General features: G+C 38.8%; 2 pseudogenes; one reads left to right on the plus strand and one right to left on the minus strand.

Annotated features, from left to right (window-relative positions):
- LOC140514668 (sodium/nucleoside cotransporter 2-like) overlaps window positions 1-20,143 on the minus strand; it is a 40,600-nt pseudogene extending 20,457 nt beyond the window's left edge.
- LOC140513899 (vesicle-associated membrane protein 4 pseudogene) lies at window positions 11,246-11,655 on the plus strand (annotated as a pseudogene).
- Window positions 20,144-24,004: the final 3,861 nt, after the last annotated feature.

Consider the following 24,004-nt stretch of genomic DNA (forward strand, 5'->3'; position numbering starts at 1 on the left):
CAGAAAAAATTTAAGATTCATTGAGGTCCCTGAAAAATGTGAAGAAGAAATGAATCATCATATTTCAGGAAGTTATACAAGAAAATGTTCAAAAAATGTAGAAATCAAGGTCAAAGATTAAAAATAAATAAAATTCATAGGATATTGGTAAGGAGAAACCAAAAATTCAATTCACTTTGGCATATCATTGTTAAGCTTCAAAACTACTACAAGAAAGGGATAATCCTGCAAACAATCAAGAAAAATGTCATCACATATCAAAAAATACCATTTTATATTTCACAAGTTTATTGTAAAAAAATAAGAAATAATAGAAGACACAAACCTGTACCATATAAAAAGTTAGAAAGCATTAGAATTTATGGCAAAATCAATTTCCCAGCAAAGCTAAGCATTCTTTTTAAAAATAAAAAAACTGTACATATAAAAAGTCAAGGCTTATTTTGAGCAATTCATAGAGAAAAGTTCAAACCTCAAAGAAACTGCTGATTTGAAATTAAAAAGAACATCCAAATCTGAAATAAATTTCACAACAAAGGGCAGAACCTCTGCAATAAACAGATCATCCAACTAAGTGTTTTTATCTGTTATGAAGGATTAGTTGCTATCTTAGGACGCCCATCATAAAACGATTAAAACAAACTGATTTTTTTAATAATCAGGAAATATCTTACAGGCTTGCTTCCCTGTAATACAAGGCAAAAGCTCACCTATTAGAGGTAGGAAACCCAAGGGCAAAATTCGAGGTTGCTATGGGAGGAGAACAGTGGTCAAATGAGGGGGCATGGCAAAAAGATTATAAGGATATATCAGTGTAAGACAATAAGGTAAATGTTATTTTATAATAGTGATGGAGAAATTGTATCATTTTATTTTATGAGAAGTAGACGATGGCTTTAATTTCAAAACAGCATCAACTTACATTAAAAATAACTAAAAAACATGAGCATGGAGTGATTTTTTTATGATTAAAAAATATTTATTTGAAACCAAGAATTACTTCATAGGCATTTTCCACTCAGCATTTCAACGTGCAATAGTTATTCATACTTGGAAAGTTAGGCTGACTTCTTAAAGTTAAACAAAAAAGGAGATGATATCTTACTGGAAATAATAATAATAATGCCATTTTTATACTGGTTTAAGGTTTGCAAAGCATTTTACAAATCCTATCTCACTGATCCTCACAACAACCTTTGGAGGCAGATGCTTATTATCCCTATGATATAGATGAATAAACTAAGGCAAAGAGCAGTTTAGTGACTTGCCCAGGGTCATACACATAGAAAGTGTCTGAGGTTCAGAAGTCTTCTTGACTTCACGTCCAGCACTCTATGTCCTACCTAGCCTGTCAGTAAGAATGAATCAAGTTAAGATTAGTGAGATCTACTTTTCTGTAGATGTTGGGACTAGGAATGATCTTCTATTTGAAAAACCAGGATAACTCACTCAGATCAGACCTGTTCCAAAGTCAAGAAAAGAAATTGGCTGATCAGATGATTTCTACTACTTCCTTCAAAGTCCAAGAGAGATAGGCACAGGGTGCCTTTCTGTTCAAGGGAGGACAAGACAGATAAGAAACTTCTTACAAAACCAGTCACGAAGACAATAGTATACAGAGCCAAGGGAATCTCTTAAGACTGAACTCCCATGCTCACTTTTCCATCTATCCTTTGAGCAGCTAGGTGGTGCAGTGGATAGAATACCAGTGCAGGACTCAGGAGGAATCTCACCTCAGACACTTGACACTCACTAGCTGTGTGACCTTGGGCAAGTCACTTAACTCCAATTGCCTCTTCCTCGGTCATCTCCAGTCATCATGATGAATATCTGATCACTGGATTCAGATGGCTCTGTGGATAAGTGAGGCTGGTGACCTGAACAGCCCTCCTTCACTCAAAACAAAGTCAAGTGCAAGTCATGTCATTACTTCTCTGATGGCATGGTCTTCTTTGGCAATGAAGGACAAACACACACACACAACTGCCTATATGAAAGAGGCTTGAACTCTTGTAAATTCTTATACCCTATGCAACAGAAAAACTGTTATCATTAACTTTTTACTAAAGACCTTCAAGGTGAGAGCAAGATGGATAAGTTGTGGAAGAGCTGGTATCCTATTAGGGGCTCCACTTATTTTGCTTATCCTACCATTGTAAAGAGCTCCACTGCATTTGTTGCATATTTTCATTGTTTGACTTTAAAAACTCAAGTTTTGTGTTGAAATTATGTCCCTAACCTCAAGGCAAAATGCCTTCCACACTCAGAGAGAGAAATATGGAAGTCACTCACATAATGTAGCAGATCATGTTTGTGTATGTGTATCTGTTTGTGTATCATGTTCTGATTTGTTATACGGATTCTTTCATTTATCTTAGTCTGACTACATAGCATGACTATAGTGAAAATATACTCAATAGGAAAGTATATGTAGAATCTATACAGAATTGTATGCAGTCATGGGGAGGGAGGGAGGTAGTGGGGGGTGGGTGGGGAGGGATAAAATCGCAATTGTATGGCAGTGATTGTTTAACATTAAAAAAATAAAAAAAATAAAAAATAAATAAAAAATAAAAAAAAAAAAGAAATTATGTCCCTAAAAAACAGTGCAAGTGCATTGGCTCTAAGCCCAAGCATGCAAAGTCAGTGATTCAACTTAATGAGAAAAAAAAGGTGGGAGATAACTTCATGCTGGAATCCTGGTAGACAGTAGTGTCTACCAGGGGTTTGGAGTTAATGAATCAATGATTCCTTATGTCCACAAAAAGGAGGAAAGTGTTCGTAAATGTTTGTGCCTTCCACAAATGTTGCACTTCCAGAAAGTGCATGAGGGAATTGAAAAAAATGGAAAAGTGGCTAAGTTTGTGGGCAAATGAAATGGTGGGAGAATGAATAAGTGTGGCCAATACAGCAACCACCCATTTCAAGATCCAACAAATTTAACAGCATGTTACAACAGGCCAAGAAAACATGAAGCTTTTTGTAAGTTAGGGTTAGAAATGATACCTGAACCAGGAAGTGCTTTGAGATTCCTGGGATACAAAGGAGCTCTATCAGTAGCCATACTCCCTAAGGAAGTGAAGGATCTGGCTGAAGAACATCAAACTGAACTATGACTATAAAGAAACCAAGACATTATGTGTTGCTCACCATACCCACAAATACATCCCCTGCCACACTCAAGGTCTCTGTGGCTGTGGTGCCCAGGGTAATTTGCAAAATCCAAGCAATCTAAGAAAGAAAGAAGTAGATTTCCCCCCCACCCCGCACTCCCCCATTTCACAGATGAGGAAATCAGAGCCAAGAAAGGTCAAGGGTTGTTACGAAAATAAAAAAGATAACCCCATGTAAACTACTTTGAACACTTTAAAAGTGCCATATAATTACGAGCTATTATTGAGGGTGTGTGTTGGGGTGGGGAGGACAGATTGGTTCAGTTAGATGAATCAGCCACATTTTTTATTGGGAGTATCTAATGCTTTAAACAAGAGAAAAAGCCAATTGAGCAAAATAATTTCTTTTTAAAAATTAATTAACTAGAACAGCCTAATTTATTCATCTTGGTGCCAATGCTACTTGGAAGGACAAAGCACTGATTTTTACTTCGCCTATATATGTTCATATATATATTTTATATGTATATACATATATATTCATGCATATATTTATATGTGTTCACCTATACCCCAGACTTGAGTACTTTCTAAAACATTTCAGCTCTGAGACTCCACCTGTTTAGATTCCAAAGATCCCTAAGAGTGATCTCATGACCAGAGTCTATAATCCCACAGAACCAAACTTATTTGCATCTTACTTCTCACAGAAAATAAATCTAATTTCTGAAGGTGATGGCCATCAAAGGAAACCCAAGGGTGCCATTTCCCCTTTTGTCTTTCCTCATCCTCCTCCCCAGCACTTTCCCTAACCCCAAAACTCTTATGGGATGCAGCCCCTACCTACTCTTACTGCTTGAGTGCATACCAGATTTGAATGAGATGCAAGTCAACAACTCTATTTCTTTCAGTGATATGGAAGATCTCCAGGCCTTACCTATTGCCCTTGCTCTTGCCTCCCAAGGTCCCCCAAGCCTTACCCTATACTCTGCTTCTGTACCATGTAGTCCCCTGGCACTGCCATCTGACCTAAAGATACCTGGGTCTTGCCATCTGCCCTACTATAAACCTCTGTAGTTTAGCTATGTTTTGTCTTATCTCCCTCAACTGGACAGTGAACTTTCTGGATAGCAAGGGTTGTTTCACTTTTCCTGCCTATAATTCTAGCACTTTGCACATTACTTGGCACAGAGTAAGAACTTAGTGATTGAGGGCTTAAGATCCCTGCTGCACCTATTGAAATCCAAGGAAGATCATACTGCCAGATTGACTTTGCAAGCCTGACTTCATAGGACAGTTCATTAGTTCACTTTCTTCATGACTGTGATGGCTTCAACATGGTCAAAACTAAAATTTGTTGTGAAAAGTCATTTTTGCACCACACACACACACACACGCGCACGCACACACACACACACACACACACACACACACACACACACACACACACACACACACTGGCTCAGCCACTATCCATCTATTCCCCATTTCCACCCACAAAGAAAGGTGCCACCTGAAAGGCAAAAACATCATTGATGAGAACATTCCCAAAACTAGAGCCAGCCACTGTGTAACTGATGAAAACCTAAAGGGAAAGAAAAACAAGGCAGAGATAAGGAAGAGTCATGAGGCAAAAGATGAATCATACCCACCACTAAACTCTGCTTGTGCTCATGGGTCACACAATTGGGAGGCTTATTGTGGTGACTCAAAGCAGGGCCCAGTCAAGGCCTGTGACAATGTTAATAATCCCCCTTCCTGTGGTATGCGTACAACATCCAAATATTGCTATTGGACTTCTTTACAATGGGGTCATATCTGAGACTATTGGGAGGCTGCTATGTGGTCAGCTGCCTTTCAGGGATGTGTCCAGTGACCACCAGTCTGATGTTGTGGACTCATGCTCTCTGGCCAGGAAACACATGCTGTAGGTCACCTGCCTAGCTACCAAGTACAATGGACTTTCCTTTCTAGCCTCTGCCCATGGGGAGACTTTCAGGGCCTTTGGTGAATTATCAGGCTCTGAGTTCCTTGGTAAAACAATCCACGTTCACAGAGTAAAACAGATGTCACTGACCTGGTCCTGCCATTTAAAGATCTGAGCCAGTGACCTTTGTCCTTGGCATTGGGAGGGAGTAAAAGAAAATCCTCCCAGTCTATCTTGACTTTCCTGATCAGAATTGTTTGGTGTGTTTTATGTTTGTTGTAGAGGGGGTGTGCTGGGATATCTAAGCAAAAGTGTTGGCTCTTACTCCACCATCTTGGCTCCACTCATCTCCTTGTCTGTCTCATGACTTTATTCATACTTCATTTGCAAACTCCTCGTGTATTTGGATCTCCTCCCTTGAGCTCTTTCCCTTGTACTCAGGATAGGATCTGAATTTCCCTTTCTCCCTTCTCTCAACCCCTCTCTTTCCAGAATCCTGAGGCACAACAGAACCTAAAGCTCAACTTCCTATACCTGAACCTGTTGACCAAGCCATTGAAATGCAGCAAATCCAGGATCAGTTTGAATGACCAAGATGCCAAGAGCAAATTCCATCATAAGACCCCAAAACACAGCCCCAAGGACACCTGGGTTTAAGAAGAAGCAGCTAAATGGCACAGTGAAAAGAGATGGAACTTGGAGTCAAGAAGACCTCAGTATGACTCCTTCCTGAGACACTTACTAGCTATACGACCCTGGGCAATACCTCCCTGTCTCAGTCTCCCCATCTGTAACATGGAGATAATAATAGCACCTACTTCACAGACTGGTTGTAAGGATCAAAGGAGTGTAAGAGACTTAGCTACTTTAATCAGTATAATCATCGAAAACAATTCCAAAGAAATCTTGAAGAAAAATGTTATCTACACCCAAAGGAAGAATCAAAACTGTCACTGCCGATTGAAGCATGCTTTTTTCACTTTATTTTTTCATGGTTTTTTTTCAAAATGGCTAATGTGAAAATGTTTTGTATGAATTCACACATATAATTGATATCATATTTCTTACTTTGGCAATGGGTGGGGAAGGGGCGGCCCGGTGGGAGATAACAGGAAGCTCAATGTTTTAAAAAATTAATGTTAAAATATAATTATTTTTAAAACATACATAAAGTCCTTTTTAAACCTTTAAGCAATATATAAATATAATTTTCCCCTTATTGAGAGTTTGAGGGAACCCCAATAGGCATCTACTCTAATTTCTACACTACAACATACTCAAGTGGTCATCCAGCCTCTACCTGAAGACCTCCAAGAAAGGGGAACCACCTCTTAAGGGAGCCTATTATACTTGTATATCATTCCAAATGTCATAGCTGATCCATTACTGAAGGCAACCTGAGATTTTAGATACAGCCTGAGGTCTCGCTAGCAGTCTAATGCCATGCAGAAAAACACAGAGGTAACTAACCTGAATAATTTCAGAAATCATGGTTAATGGTTAGATGACACCCATCCAGAGCCTCTGGGATCCCAGGAACTATTCCCTGGGCTTGAATTGGGGTCATTCCAGAACCAGGCATTGAAAGAGACTATGAGACAACTTTTAAAAACAAAGGTTTGCTAAGTTTGCATAATAAAATTATATTTCTGATATTTCATAAGTATGTACAAATTGTACTTTCAGATAGACGGTATGAAAATCTGCTGTCCTTTAGGAATCTAGCCAGAAAGATTCTGCTCATGCCATACACTGTTTTTTTTAACCATAAAGTTTTCTGGTCCATGCATTTGAGTTGTCTGATTTATTTTTTAAATTCCCAAGCACTCCCAAATACTTAAGTCTTCCTGGCTCCTCCTGATCAAAGAAGAACTGGGCTGGATTCCATAAGGCTCCCTGACACTGCTTATCTCCCTGCTGACTCCCCACCTCACACCAACTTATTTCTTGATTCAGTATTGGTTCTATGGCCAAGTAGTCAGAGTTCACATCACCTTCACTGAAGCAACCTGAAGGGTCTCCCAGTGATTAAATAGGAAGTCACTGAGGTAACTTTCTTAGCCTTATATATAAACCCAAGACTTACTGCAAAATGGTGTTTGGAGCAGACAAAGAGAATCATAATGAACATACAGATTCCAGCAAAAGAAGTAAGCTGCCTTGGCCTTCTGGCAGTGTCGAGGACCAGCCACAGGATGAGGCCAACCAAGGCAACCACCATTAGACCCCTGAAAAGAGAAAGTAAGAGAGGATATTATTCACTGGAATAGGTCAGAGATAAAAGGGTATTTCAGGCACAGTAGTGAAGTCTTGAACATAATTATTCTCAATGAAAACCCCCTACAATCAGCAAATAAAAACCATTTCCAAAATCATTGTTGGTTTAACACAATTTAGAGATGTATAATTTCTCACAATTACTAATAATACTTTTTGAAGGGGCCTGTGCTTTCACTGGTGTGGGGAAATCTGAGTGTACACACTCCCTCTGCCAGTGCAACTTGGTAACTTGTCTGTAATATACAATGTTATAGAGTTGCCCCAGATATTGAGAGGGTGCTTCCCCATGGTCATACAAGTCAATAAGTGGCATGGGCAAACCTTGAACTCAGGTCTTCCTGACTCCAAAGCAGTCCCTCTTCCATTCTTCTTATTCCAATGGGATAACGTGTAATACATTTGACAGACTTGAAAGTACAAATATAAATGATAGCTATAGTATATTATTACTATTTTTAAAAATAATAATACTAGTTGACACATAGGATGCTTTCAGGTTTACACATCCCTTGATGTACATTATCTTATTTAACCTAATAGAAAAATTCTCTCTTTGCCTGGATCTGCTATAATGCCACCTACCTCAGGGACTCAGAGTGGAGTTGAAAGGATCATTGATTTAGTAGTGGGTCTTTGACATCATCTAGTCTAATTTGCTCATTTTACAGATGAGGAAACTGAGGTCAAGAGAAATGTAAGTGCTTTGCCCAGGATCACATAGGTTATAATCTTCAGAGCCAGCATTCAAACCACATACTCTGATTTCAAATCATCATCCTTTCTTTTGTATCATAGTATCTCCCAATGATGTATTTACACAGATTCAGGCTAATGTAAATTCTCATTGGCCCCTTATCCCTGGGCTTTCCATTGAACAACTCTAAGAGAACAGGGAATATCCAAAAACAGGAGGAGTCTCAGAATTGGCACATTACTGTTTCCAAAAGACCACAAATATATTGTTGGAAATGATGTCCCATTCCTCACTGGTTAAGCAATAAGTCTGCTGCTAGAAATTCTAGAATTGTAAAGGGCAGATCTGTGAGCACTCTCAATAGTCTCAGGAAGTCTGTGCATATGATGCAGGAATATGGAGAAGATATGGAATTTCTAGAACAGGATGATATCAGCACAGTAAACAGAGTAACGACCCATCCAAAGGTTTTCTGTTCGTTGTCTAATTACTTCATTGCATTGGATTGTCTTGTTCCTGATATGGACATTGGAATGGTGAGCCAATTTATTTCCTTCCCTGAAATATCATTATGCCCTTCAGGCATGCTAACCTACGTGGATGCAAGGGGCAGAGCTAAACCCAATGACCCCAGTGAATCTACCAATAATCTCTCAGAGGAGATACAGAGAGAGAGAGAGAGAGAGAGAAAGACAGACAGACAGAGATACAGAGAGACAGAGACAGAGACAGAGAGACAGAGAGAGACAGAGACAGAGACAGAGAAAGAGATGAGCAAAAAAATTCCAGAATTTGGAGTAACAGAAGCTCAAGGACAGCAAAACTGTGGGCAACCGGCCACTGAAGCTCTCTTCTCACTCACCATTGTAGCCAAAGCCTCAGCTGAGAATTTCCAAAGGGCTTCCCATATCTCAACAATTTCTTCCCAAAATGCCTTTTAATGAGACTGTAAGCCAACAAGAAGAGGCCCAAACAGGTGAGGACAAACAAAACCAGGGTTCTCTGGAAATCCAGGATACAGGCTGCCAGGAGGTAGGTAGCATAGGCTAAAGAGAATTCAAAGAGAAAAGGATAAAAGTCAGGGAATGGACTTGAAAGGGGCAACTAGAACATCTGCCATCAGTTTGAAGGATCTGAGCAAGAAAGACCCACAGTGAATCTCTCAAGCTCAGCCTAGTCCTTGGCATCACACAGCCTTTGACCTAAGCTGAATTGTTCAGATATCTGTCACTTTCTTTTTTTTTTTTTTCAAAATGTTATTTTTTCAATCAGGAAAAATCTGCCCCTTCTCTTACCTCATCCCTTCCCTCAAAAGAGAACTTTTAAAAACTCATTGCAAACAAGTATGCTCAACCATCCAAAGTTCTGTACTGATCATGTTTAAAAGAAAAAATATATAAATACATGCTTATGCATATACATTTCATTCTGCACTTCAAGTCTCATCTATCAGGAGGTTGGTAGGATGTTTCATCATGAATCCTATGAAATCATGTTTGACCATTACACTGATCAAAGTTCTTAAATATTTCAAAGTTGTTTGTCTTTACTATATTGTTCTCCTTGTATAAACTGATTTCCTGCACTTCATTCTGCATCACTTCACACAAGTCTTTGTGTTTCTCTGAAACCTCCCCCTTCACTGCATCATTTATTCCCCAAGTGATGGACAAGGTTCAGTGACTCACCCAGGGTCACATTACTATTAAGTATCTGAGATGAGCTTTGACCACAACTGTAGTGCCTGTCCCCTATGACATACTGCCTCTCAACATTGGAAGTTATCTATTTCACAGCTGAAAAACTGAGGCCCATGCAAGTTCTTCTTTTGAATCCACCCTGCCTTGAGCAAGCCTATGATTCTTTGATTTTTATTTCTCTTCTTTCTTTTTTAAATTTTGTCACTTTAGCAAATGAGACATGATTATAACATAGCCTATAAGGTCTTGGTAGTAAAAACAAACGCAAAAAAACTAAAACTCACTAGTATTTACATAGTATGTCAAGATTTGCTGAGGCAGCTAAGTGGTGAGGTAGATAGAGTGCTGAGCCTGGAGTGAGGAAGACCTGTATTCACATCTGACCTCAGACACTTATTACCTACTATAAAATATAATAAGTGACTGGGGAAGTCACTTAACCCTGTTTGACTCAGTTTCTTCATCTGTAAAATGACCTGGAAAAGGAAATAGCAAACCACTTCAATATCTTTGCCAGAAACAACCAAATGTGATCACAAAGAGTCAGACATGGCCTTAACTGAACAACAGCAACGAAAAGGGCAAAGGGTCTATTTGTGCCAAAAATATTTATAGCAGCTCTTTTTCTAGTGGCAAAGAGTTAGAAATTGAGGGGACATCCATCAATTGGGGAATGGCTGAACAACTTATGATCATATCTACATGTATATGATTGTAATAGAATATTACTGTGCTACAAGAAATGATGAGCAGGCTGATTTCAGAAAAAATAGGAAAGACTTATATGAACTGATGCAAAGTGAAGAGAGCAGAACCAGCAGAACACTGTACACAGAGACAGCAATACTATATGATGATCAACAGGGAATGACTTATCTCTTGCCAGAAATACAATAATCTAAGATAATTCCAAAGGACTCAGGATGAAAATGCTATCTACCTCAAAGAAAGAACTGGTGGTGTCTAAATTCAGACCAAAGCATACAATTTTTCAATTTTCTGTAGTTTTATTACATATGAATTTTTTTGATGAGTTTGTATTTTCTTTTACAACATGACTAATAAGGTAATGTGTTTTACATAACAACATGTATAACCTACATCAAATTGCTTACTGTCTCAGGGAAGGGTGATGTAAGAGAGGGATAGAGGAAATGTGGAAATCACAATTTTTTAAAATGAATGTTAAAAATTGTTTTGACATGCAACTGGGAAAAAATAAAATATTATTGGGAAAAAAAAGAGAAATATGCAAATGGATGGATGCTTACTGATCTGGAAAAGCAGTAGAGTGGCCAAAGCTGGGTCCAAGCCCATCACCATTTTCTCTTCTTTCTCTTCCACTTCCTCCCTTTCTTCTTCCTTCCTCCTTGCTTCCTTCCCCTTTCCTCAGTCCAGCTTAGCCTTGTCCAGGCCATCCTATCCCACCCTGGCTCTAAGAGACAGCCAGAGGCCTCCCTTTGGATGCCTAGGTGGCATATATCTGCCTGTTCAAGTCAGGGAAAAGAAAACAACTTTTTGAGTAATAAAGATGCCTCCTAAATCCAAGTACTACCTAAATGATAATGATGTCACTAGTTCCATGAAAAGTGAAAGAAAAAATCTTTTGGAAGAAGATTCAGATGAAGAAGAGGACTTTTCCCTAAGGGGCCCATCTGGGCCAAGATTTGGATCTCAAAATGACAAAATTAGACATATATAAAATCAGATGGAAGTAACTGGTGTCATTCAAGTAAGGAAACTAAAGAGAAGAGAGACCGGATGAGCTAGAAGACAAATCAGAAACTTAAAAGGTAATGCAACAGCTTTTAGCAACAGACCTAAATAGTTTTGAAGACAAATGTGGTGGCAGGATGAAAAATGAAGGCCGTCTTAGTTCTAGCTGCCATTTAGTTTTGGCTGGTGATTATCATTTCTATTGTCCTGAAATATCAGGTTTGATTAGGTGACCAGATATCTTCACTAAAACAATTCTGGGACAATAAAAAAAAATTGATGCATAATTGAATGAAATATGCATACAATATTCAAAAGCTTTTTTCTCAAAAAATAAAAAAAAGGCAAGTATCCGGTTCATATTGGAGCATTGACAAGTTTCTAATGAGTCTCTTCTCATTCAACAAAATATGTTCTTATTAATTTATTTTTAAAACAGAAACATGTACTTTGTCAAGTTCTAGGAATCTAATTTGAAACCAAACATTTGCTAATACATTATTTACCTATATAGCTAAAATTGGTTGATGATATTTATAATTTAACACAATTTTCTACTGTAAACTAAAGAGGTAGGGATTTATTGCATCAAGTAGGAGGTAAGAAGCATATGTAGAGAGATGAAATGTTATATAAAAAGGATGGCAACCACTTGGTTAATGATTACAAAATGTGTATTTTTTCTTACGGTAAAAAAAACAGATTTTGGAAATGGTTTCCACATATTTTGTTGTTATTGTTGTTCAGTCATTTAAGTCTTGCCTGACTCTTTATTACCCCTCTAAGGTTTTCTTGGAAAGGATACGGGATTGGTTAATCACTTCCGTCTCCAGCTCATTTTACAGATAAGGAAGTGAGGCAAACAGGGTTAAGTGACTTGCCTCTATGTCTATGGAGAACTAATGTTTTCTAATATTACTACTTTCACCTGTGACTAAAGACATTCTGGGACACCTAAAAAAATTTCAGAAGACTTTACATATACTAATTGAGTTGAGTCTCACAACAACCCTGCGTGTTGTAGGAGATATTATTCCCATAAGCAGACGCAGAGCAGTTAAGTCACTTGCCCAGGATGACACAGTTAGAAAAGTTTCTGTGGAAGAATTTTAACTCAGGTTTTCTTGACTCCAGACCCAGTACTCTATCCATTGTACCACCACACCTAGCAGTGTGTTTCATAGTGATACAGCACCAATCCCACAGTAATTTAATCCTCACTTCTCAGTATTTGAGGAATACTCAGAATACCTTACCTGTACACAGAAGGCCCAATAGGATTTTCTGGAACAACTGGGCACGGGTTTCATAGAACTGCCTTGCCTGGGAGGAAGTCTGCAGGCTTCCCCTTATTAAAGATCAAATAGGAAAAAGTTAGAATTACCTCATCTTCTTCTCACTAGTTCCTACACTCCCAACCCAGAAAGGACACCTTGGTGTCCAAGTAGAACCTGTCTTGGTTCAATGAATACACTCAGCAGGTAATGGTCTTTGGCATGAAGAAAACCAATGCTGGTTGTGTCAAATCTAACCTTTCTGGGGCTGAAATCACAGCAAACTCCATCCTATTCTGGACCTAAAGGTATCCCAGATTATCATTCATGCTTTACAAAAGAGAATAGCTTTTATTTTTTGCCTCTTTCAAAGGTTTTCACTCATTGCTGTCCTCTAAGTTCACTGAATACACAAGTCACATTCTGAAGTAGGGGGAGGTGATGGTCTCCTAAGAAGCCCTTCTGGGCTGGTTTTCTTCCCCCCAGGGACACACCTTTGAACAGTCCATCAGAAATGTGTTTACAAACTAGAAAATTATAGTGAGAGGTTGGCCTTCCTGAATTGGCTTGGAGGTACCTAAAAGTATGAGGACTTCAGAATGACCCTGCCTCATCACTTTTCCTTCCTCATTTGTCTCTGATATCTCTGACCTTACTTTACACCTTCAGCCCAAAGAGCAGACTTTCTTATTTCTCTGAGTCCAACTGCTCGCTCTTTGCAGATGGTGGTTTTTCCAGGGAGAGTTTTGTTGCAGAGAACAGGTGGGTGTCGTTGAATTTCTCAGTGTGCATAGGCACACTGAGACTGTATCAGCTGAGGGAAAAGGTGCTGAGTGGGAAGAAGGAGGAATCATAGGATCACGGCAAAAGAGCTAGAAGGGACCTTAAAAGTTCCTTCACATTACACTGAATAAACCGAAGTTAAGTGACTTAACTAGGACTTGGACTATGAAGCATCAGACATGGCATTCGAACCTAGATGCTCATTCCACTATAACAAGCTGTCTTTGAATAGGGGTGAAACAAAAGGTTCCAGAGGGAGAAAGAGAGAGTCAGTCAACAAATATTTATCAATTACTACTATATGACAGGCACTGTGCTAAGTGCTGGGGATGCAAAAAGAGGCAAAAGACAGTCCTTATTCTCAAGGAACTCACAATCTGATGGATGAACAGACAGGAAAGAGACAGAAATAGAGGCAATGCCAGAGAAAGAAAAAGGAACAGAGAGGAGGGACAGATAGGAGAGACAGAAAAACAGAAGAGAGTGAGAGAGATAGACAGAACAGGTAGGAGAGAGGGAGAGAAAGACAGAAGGAGAGAGAGGAGAGGAGAGAATCTAGCATTTGTGGTGAAAGTTTAAAGGAGCATCCAGGAAATTAAAGCCCAGAGGGTTATTCTAAGGTCTAGATAGGGAAAGTGAGCCTGTGGCCAGATTAAAGGTTTGACTTGAAGGAATATGGATGAAAACAGTAGGTACTGCGATAGTTGTGGAAAATGGCACCTGCTAAGAAAACACATGAGGAGTTCTAGATTTGCTCTCCCACACAGTAATTCCTGTTTGGGGGATGAATGGTGAATGGCTATTCTTCAGATTTGGTCTCAACTTTATCTGAGGTACCTTCCCACTCTAAACTGATGCTCACCTGACTCACCCTTAACAATCCTCTCATCATCTTCCCATGGACTCATCCCACCTTATCAATGTTCTTTCTAAAATTCAGTGACCAGAACTGAAGTCAATAGCCCTAGCTGGGGTCTGAGTAGGACAGAGTGAAACCTGGCTTCCATTTCTCTTCCTCTGGACAGTCTCTATTGCCTCTTGTATCATACTGTTGACTTGTATTGAACTCATGGACACCTGAAACCCCTAGATCCTCTAGTTTTGCAAAAACTTATCTCACCAAAACTACCCTCTATGCTTTACTTGACAGTCTGTCTACTAGCACCTACTATGTGCCAGGCACTGTGCTGAGTTTTGGGAATAAAAAGAAAGTCAAAAGGCAATCTGTTCTAAAGGAATTCACGGTCTGATGGAGACAAGACGCAACCAGCATGAACAAACTACATGCAAGATAAATGGGGGATAATCTCATTAGGAAAGCACTAAAATTAATGTGGGAAAAGCTTCTTGAAGGGAAAGGCTTCTTGAAGAAGATTGGACTTTAGCTGGGAAAGAAGCCAGGGGAGGTGGGTTAAGAAGAGAGAGAGTTCTAGATATGGGAGATAGCCAGTGAAAACTACACATATAGAGGTTTTTCTGAATTCCTGTAGGACTTTACATTCATCAATATTAAATTTCATACAGCACCTTTGTAAAGTGGAAAGCTCTGATTCATTCCCCAAGTTGATTCCTGTATTTTCATTCTTGGTTTTTTCTAGAATGTCTGGCTCCTCCCCCTACAAACATGCACAAAGTCTGAGTAAGTTTGTATCGTCAATGTATTTTTGCCTAATTTGAAGATCTTTTCCATCCATTAATAGGCCCATGTAACCTACTTAAATCATATGGAGGTCACTTGTGGTGGGAGGAGGTTGCTGAATGAGTAAAACTGGAAGGGTGGAGCAGAGCTGGAAGGAAGTGAGTTAGAGCAGGTAGAGCAGAGAGAGAGAGACACAGGCAAGTAGACAGCTAGTATTATGAGTGTTTGTTTGTGGGAAGGCCCCAGCGTGGGAGGGAAGGCTTAGGAACAGAGGTGTCCCCTGCAGTGATAATGTATATTAACTTCTTTGTTGCTATGGTGAATTTGATTTTCTGATGTTGGAATTCGGCTTTCTGGTGTTGGAATTCGGCTTTCTGGTGTCTGAATAAATGCTTTTCTTCTGCCTTTTATATGGAGAGTCTGTTATATTTTGTTATTCAGAACTATGCTGGCATATTCATAGTCCTGTTGGTGCTGTGAATATTTTCTTGGCGATGTATTTGGTGTCACAAACAGGATCACAGGGTATAAAATCTCTATTTGGAGACAAAAGGGCTTTACAGGAAAAAATGGATATCCCATGATGGAAGGATTCACCTTATTCCTAGCTAGCAAAGGAATGGGCTAAACGCATAGGACCCTGTGAAAACTGGGAACCGGGGTTACAGAAGGGAGAACCTAGAGATTTTGAAAGACAGTTGCAAGGAATACCAATAAAACTAGGGAAAGAACTTAGTGTGTAGGAGAGGCTGGATTTTGTTAACAGGTTACAGTATGATGTGTAAAAGTAGAGGCAAGTTGCTGAAGGAAAAAATTCAGATGGAAAAAGAGTTACCTAGTTTGTATGGGAATTCTCAGCATTCTGGCTCTCCTTCTAAAGAGTAAGCTGGATGGTCTCACATAGAAGAAGAAAAAACTGTTCATTTAGCTTGAAAGAAGAAGCAAAAAGCTGGCAAAAAGAGTGGGCATGCAACCCTTGTACAGGCCAAGGCAAGTTGCCACAGTAACTGCCAAGAGAGTGCACAGGAGGAAAATATAACAAAGTCAGAGGAGGAAAACGAGACAATGTTAGAGGAGGAGTCTTTTCAGGCAGAAGCATGCCCAATACTAAGATGAAAGCAGGGCAACCAGGGGAGCAATGCAGCGTTTAGGGAGATAATTGAGGATATTGCTCAGCAGCAGGTCACAGATATTTTGGGTTGGTTCACCCAAAGGATGGGAGAATTGTTTATATCTTAGATGGTGAGAATCAGTGATGAAGGGGCTGGAAGAGTATTGGTAGATAGCATGGATTGCTTGAAATTCAGAATCCTTTTGTACAGTAAGCTTTTAGAGATTACCTTATGCAAGGAGATAACAATACAACCAATCTGTTAGCTTTAGCTGTAGATGGATATAATAGGCAGTATGCTACTGACCCTATAAGGCCTAGAGGAGATAGACCCTGGTATTCACTTTGGTACTGCATTAGAAAGTTAAAGGAGGAGGTAATGAACAATGTCATAATTATTAGAAACTCAGATGCATACAGTGATATCCACTTAGCAATTTGCCAGAGAAACGTCATAGTGAAGATGGCTCTTCCTGCTTACAAACACCTAATTCTGATTCCACTAATTGGGGAGATAAGGAATCCTCTTTCAAAGATGCTAGACAATATTTCACAGTTAAGTGACTTAGGGGACTGAGAAAAAGATAAATCTCCTCAAGAGAGAAGAGTAAATAGCCAACAGAATGAGAATCAGAATAGATTGGCAAGAAAAGTTTTGCTTACTACTCTTTTGAGAGCAGGGGTAGATTTTGGAAGCATAGATGTATTCCAACTAATGAACTATACACAATTTACCAAGAAAAATGGCTTGATATTAGAGGGAATAGAGAAGTAAGAACTGCCCCTATAGATCCTCCTGAACCCTTGCATCCAGGTTTGTCACACCTTCAGGGAGAATAGGAAATTGGCTGAGCCCCAGCTCAGATTAAGGAAATACACAAATGGGATTACAGGCTCCATATAAATTTGACCATATTTTGGAAAAATGGAACAAATACTGTAACTAGGGCATTAATACATAATGGAGCAGAGGCCTCCCTTATATATGGAAACCCTGATAAGTTTAAATATGGAACTCCTATCACCATCACAGGACTGGGAGGGGCTGAAATATCAGCCAGACAAGTCAAACTAATTATGAAAATTGGACAATTACCTAAGAAAGAATATACCATGGTAATTGTACCAATTCCTGAATATATCACTGGAATAGTTATATTGACAAGTATGATTCTAAATTTACCCAAGGGGACATACCAATTTGCAGTAAGGAAGATAGGAATTAATACAGTTTCGGTAGGTAAAATAAAAATGGACCCAATCACTTTACCTGAATCTTCTAAAATAATTACTTTAAAGCGAAATAGTGTGCCAGGTGGCACTCGATGGTATAATCCTGTCCGGCCAATACAAAAGTCAGATGGGACATGGAGAAAGACAATGGATTATAGACAATTGAATAAGGTAACTCCTCCCTTTTATGCTGCTGTTTCAGAGAGCATTACCTTAACAGAAAGGATCCAGATACATGATGGGACTTGGTAACCAATTATTGATTTTATTGATATTACTATCCCAATGGATTGTAAACAATGGGATCAGTTTGCTTTCACTTGGGAGCATAGACAATATACTTTTGCCCACTTACAACAAGGATATCTGCATAGCCCCGCTATTTGTCATAGGAGTATGGCTGAACATTTAGATGAATTAGAGCTATCTGGTGTAAAGCTTACTCACTACATAGATGAAATTATGATACAGGGAAAAAGTAAAGTCCTAATAATTCTTATCAACATTGGAAAGATAATTTGTTCACTGCTTTATGTAATTTGAATAATAGACCCTCGGGAGGAAGTACACATCTAGACAGAATGATGATCCCAAATCTGCAAATTAGAAAACAAAAAACACATAAGATCACAAATACTGAGTGCTGGACTGTGAGGCCAGATGTCCCAGTACCTTATCCAGGGACACCTGTTTGGCAGGAAATGATTTACATTGTTTAAAGGACTTTTGTTGGATAGAAAATAAAAAAAAAATCTCTACTGTAATATGTATGAGAATCCCTAAAAATCATTTTGGATGGATATGATCTAAATCTGGATTAGCAGCTAGAGGAATATATGTATTGGTTGGAGCGATAGATTCTAATTATCAAGGAGAAATTATTGTGACATTCCAAAATTTAGGTGAAGAATTCATACAGTTTTGTAAAAATGATAGAATAGTTCAAATGATTACATTATTCCTTATAGAAACAATACCCCTTGTAAAAACTGACCCTCCTTCCAAAATAACTAGCAGAAGAACTAAATTGGGTTCTACTGATAGAATAAAATTGGGAACTAAAGTATGGGTGAAATGGAAGCTAGACAATGTTCCAAAGGCTGCAGAAATTAAAGTACATGGGAAGGATTATACCATTAACTGTTGTTTATTCAGGAGAAGATGATTACCAATTGTACCCTCAACTCATATATTCTACTGTGAATGAGGCTATGATAGTAGGTTCATGGAGTCTAGAAGCATGACTAACCCTGTATCTACCCAGCTTCTGGTTATTGTCTCCTTGTTTCTTTTTGGTTTTTTGTCTGTTAAACTTGTTTACTAGATTTGTTTCCTGCAGGTTTAGTACCCTCCACCTGGAGATGCCTGATCGCTTAAGCTGGATGTCAGCCCCTGTCCATGACTGTGATACACCAACCCTGGACCTGGCTTTGACCAAGCTCTGGATGCCAGCTAAAGAACTGACCTCTCCAATGGGACCTCTTTGGGCAGGAACAGCTCTATGTCTAATTTCAGCAGGAAGCAGTTATGGAAAAAGAGACCTTCACCCCTTACCCCAAGATTTGGAGCCCCATTTGTTCAAGGGGAAAATATGGGGTGCTTGTGGTCAAGCCCCACCCTAAGATACTGACTTCTGTGCTCATTTCATGTGATTCCTGTTATATTGTTGTAAGGTTCTTTTGACATCAGTTGCCCCATTGACCTATATAATGGATAAGAAAAATCTTGGACCCAAATGTATTGTTAACGTATTTTTGTTTAATTTGAAGATCTTTCCCATCCATTAATAGGCCCATGTAACCTGCTTAAATCTCCTGGAAGCCTAAATCACACGTGGTGGGAGGAGGATGCTGAATGAGTGGAACAGGAAGGGTGGAGCAGAGCTGGGAGGAAGCGAGTGAGAACAGTTAGAGCAAAGGGAGAGAGAGGACAGAGGCAATCAGACAGCTGGAGTTGTGAGTGTTTGTGGGGAGGCCCCACTGGAGGGAGGGGGGAGAGGAGAGAAGGCTTGGGAATGGAGGTGTCCCCTGCAGTGATGATGGGTATTAACTGCTTTGTTCCTATGATGGATTCGGTTTTCTGGTGTCTAAATAAATGTTTTTCTTCTGCCTTTGATAGGGAGAGTCTGTTATGTTTTGTGATTCAGAACTACGCCAGCATATTCATAGTCTGGTTAGTTCTGTGAATATAGCCTTGGCAATACAAAGTCACAGAGAAGAGCAATAGTTGAGGCAAACAAACATATTTCTCTATAAGAAGAAACAAAATTACCATGATATCCAGTGCCTGGTTGTCCATATAGTTCTCCTTTGCAGGGAGCGAGACACATTCTTTCTCTTTTTCTTTCTCCATCATTTGTTACTTTTTGCCAAACTAAAAAAAATATAAGACTAAAGATTGAGTGAACAACCCATAACCTGAAGACAGAAATCTTTTCCAATTAGGGCCACTGCCTCATCAAGTGAAGTCAACTAGCATTTATTAAGTACCTACTATATGTGCTAAGCATTGGTGTTCCAGACACAGGCAAAAAAATCTGCTCCTGTCCTGAAGAAACTCACAGTCTAATGGGAGAGATCATATGTAAAGTACAAAAAGAGATGCAAACAGGAGAAATTGGAGATAATCACACAGAACTAGAGAGTTAACATTTACATAACACGTTAAAGTTTCCAAAGCACTTTAAAAATTTCACATATTATCCTCACAACAACCCTGGGAGACAGATACTATTATTATCCCAGTTTGACAAATGAGAAATCAGAGGTAAACAGAGGTTAAGTGACTTGCCAAGGTTCACACAGTTATCTAAGGCCAGATGTGAATTCACGGCTTCATGAATCCACATCTAACTCTATGCTCTAAGCCACCTATCTGACTAAAGAGAGAAGGCTCTAGGAAGAAGGTGAAATATTGGCTAGGACTTGAAGGCACCCAAGGAAGGCAGGAGATAGAGGATGAGGAGGGAAAGGATTCCAGCCATGAGGAACAGCCAGTGAAAATACCTATATTGGGAGATAATTGTCATGTTGGAACAGCAAAGGCACCAGTGTCACTGGATCACAAAGAACAAGGTGGGAGGGAGACATAAGGTGTAAGAAGGCAAGAAAGGAATGTTGAAGAAAACAGGAGAGACAGAGTAACCTAGGGGACAGTGATTGAGAAAACTGAGCCAATAAAGTCAAGGAGATTTCAAGCATTAAGGGAACCAGGGGACTGAGATGGTTAAGGAAATGAAGGAACAAAATTGCTAAGACATAAAAGTTTACTACATACATATATATATATATATATATATGTTAAAATTTATCATATGTCTACCATAGAGTAACAGAAACAGGTATGCATGATGAATCAAGCAAATTGTGCAATGGGTAAGAATTATTGTTCTATAAGGTTCCCCCTTTGATGAACTAAAGGGTATGTGTAAATATGTTAGCATAAAAGATATGAAAAGGTAAAGGCAAAATTGAAAAGACCTCCAAGGTTGAAGCAGATTTCTTGAGGACTATAGTATAATGTTGGCTATTGTTCATTTCTGCTTGAGACATTTTCCCATACCAAAGCTATGGGCAGCCTTTCTTTGTCTTAGAGCTTGGAATCTAGTTACCCCTCAAAAGCAGCCAAGCCAACCTATCCTATCAAAAGAAAGCCTTATGGTAAATAAGTGTGGGACACTTTCTAAAAAGATCCATGTAAATGTCCACCTTAGATTTATAAAATACCTCAGATTTTTTTTAATATCCTTTTTTTTATTTTTCATTTTTAACACAGTTTATAACAGATAAAACAATTCAAACTTTTGGTCAGGTGATACTTCTTTTTAAAGCATTTACAATATGGACCATAAAAAAAATTTTTTTAAATATTAACCAACTGAGACACAAATAATATTTATGTTGCTAACTTCACAAGGTCTTGCCCTAATTGTCTCCACAGTATTACTAAGAATTAAAGGACCCTAACTTATTGTTGTTGGTCTAAAGTCCTATGCCTAATAGCTTAATTTTAGACTTAACCTCGGATGTTCCCCTACCAATAATCTATAATTGAATAGATCTGGTATTAAGCTTACAAACCTTTTGCCTATAGGAAATTGCCATCAAGAGTAAAGACATTGCAGGGATACAATATCTCCCCAACTTTATGTCAATTCCAGGCAGGATTAGATTGTCCACTTGCATTCAGTCAGGCTTAAAGTCTGCCAGGTGTCAGTGGGGACACTGAGTCTGAACAGCCACTCTCCCACCCTTCCCATGAGATCACCTTTTGCAGTTCATACCAGCATCTCACCAGCTTACTGGCATCATGGATTGGAGGCTCAGATCACCTTTCTTGCTACCCATACTTGGAGTCAGACTCAGAAGAACAGTCACTTAATAGTCCCATAGCATCTAAAAATGGCAAGTTCCAATAACCAGGTTTCAAATATGATTATAATTTCACTTTGGCTAAGGAACATCTTTTGAGGCAAGTCTTAAGTGGCTTACATGCCTTTCTATACATGTTCTAGTTCCTGACTAAATAGCAATCATAAAATCAAATTTACCATTAAAACCTTAACTTTTCCATCAATGCCAAATTTTACCCAAGGTTACCTTCCTCTAGGAAATTTAGACTGAAATTCTTTTCCCCAAACTAAAGATGTCATTGATTTATTCTCAGTAATTAATTCAGTCAACTGTTTTAATACTAATTGCTTTTATCTCACTTTGCAACATGTCCAATTTTTCTCCCCATCACTCCCCTCCCCCCGCTTTCTAATACTTTGCATTCTGATTACTCCTTCTGTCACACCCCACCCTTCCCTTATCCCCATCTTCTCTCTTTTCTTGTAGGGCAAGATAAATTTCTATACCCCATCCCATGTAGTTCTTATTTCCCTATTATATGCAATAAAAATTCTCAGCATTCGTTTTTAATACTTTGAATTCCAACTTCTCTCCCTCCCCCCCTCCCTCCCCAGCCCTACTGAGAAGGCAAGCAATTCAATACAGACTAAATATGTGTTCTTTTGCAAAAGACTTCCATAATAATCATGTTGTGTAATACTAATTATATTGCTCTCTGTCCTACTCTATCCCCCCTTATTTTTTCCCCCACAATTGACCTTGTCCCTTCTTGAAAGTGTTTATTTCTAGTGACTCCCTTCTCCCATTTGCCTTCCCTTCTAACATTCCCCTCACCCCACTTGTCACCTCTTCTCCTACTTTCCTGTGGTGTGATATAAATTTTCATATCAAATTTAGTAAGTATGTTATTCCTTCCTTCAGCCACATGTGGAGAGAGTAGTTTCATTTTTCCTCTCTCCCCTTCTCCCTTTTCTCCTCCACTGAATAAGTTTTTTCTTATCTCTTTTATGAGTTATAGCCTGCCCCATTCCATTTCTCCCTTTCTTTTCCTGGTATTTTCCTCCTTCACCCCTTAATTTTTATTTTATTTTATTTGTGTGTGTGTGTGTGGATATCATCTCTTCTGATATAACACACCCTGTACTCTCTATCTATATATGTGTATGTGTGTGTGTGTATGTACAATCTCTCCATCTACCCAAATACTGAGAAAAGATTCAAGAGTTAAAAATATTTTCTTTCCATGTAATAATGTAAACAGTTCAGCTTTAGAGAGTCTTATATGATTTTTCTTTCCTGTTTACCTTTTCATGCTTCTCTTGATTCTTATCTTGGGAAGTCAAATTTTTCTATACAGATCTGGTCTTTTCCTCAATATGAATGATTGAAAGTCCTCTATATCACTGAATGACCATTTATTCCCTTGAAGTATTATACTCAGATTTGCTGGGTAGGTGATTCTTGGTTTCAATCCCAGTTCCTTTCACTTCTGAAATATCCCATTCCAAGCCCTTTGTTCATTTAATGTTGAAGCTGCCAGATCCTGTGTTATCCTGATTGTATTTCCACAGTACTCAAATTGTTTCTTTCTAGCTGCTTGCAGTATTTTCTCTGGGAACTCTGAAATTTGGCCACAATATTCCTAGGAGTTTCTCTGTTTGGGTCTCTTTCAGGGGGTGATCAGTGAATTCTTTCAATATTTATTTTGCCCTCTCATTCTAGAACATCAGGGCAGTTTTCCTTGATAATTTCATGGAAGATGTCTAGGCTCTTTTTTTGATCATGGCTTTCAGGTAGTCCCATAATTTTTAAACTGTTTCTCCTGGATCTGTTTTCCAGGTCATTTGTTTTTCCAATGAGATGTTTCACATTATCTTCTATTTTTTTCAAATTTTTGCTTTTGTTTACTAACTTCTTGGTTTAACTCATAGTCATTCATTTCCCTGAACTCAATTCTCTCTTTCAACGAACTGTTTTCTTCAGTGAGCTTTGGAACCTTATCCTCCATTTGGGTAACTCTGCTTTTTAAAACCTCCTTCTCCTCGTTGGCTTTTTGGACCTCTTTTCCAATTGATTTAGCCTCTTTTTAAAGCTGCTATTTTCCTCAGCATTTTTTTTGGTTCTCCTTCAGTAAGCTGCTAACTTATTTTTTAAGGTCTTCCATTGCCTGAGCCCAGTTTAA

Source organism: Notamacropus eugenii, chromosome 7 (genome assembly GCF_028372415.1).
Source record: "Notamacropus eugenii isolate mMacEug1 chromosome 7, mMacEug1.pri_v2, whole genome shotgun sequence".
In the NCBI taxonomy this organism is placed as follows: Eukaryota; Metazoa; Chordata; class Mammalia; order Diprotodontia; family Macropodidae; genus Notamacropus; species Notamacropus eugenii.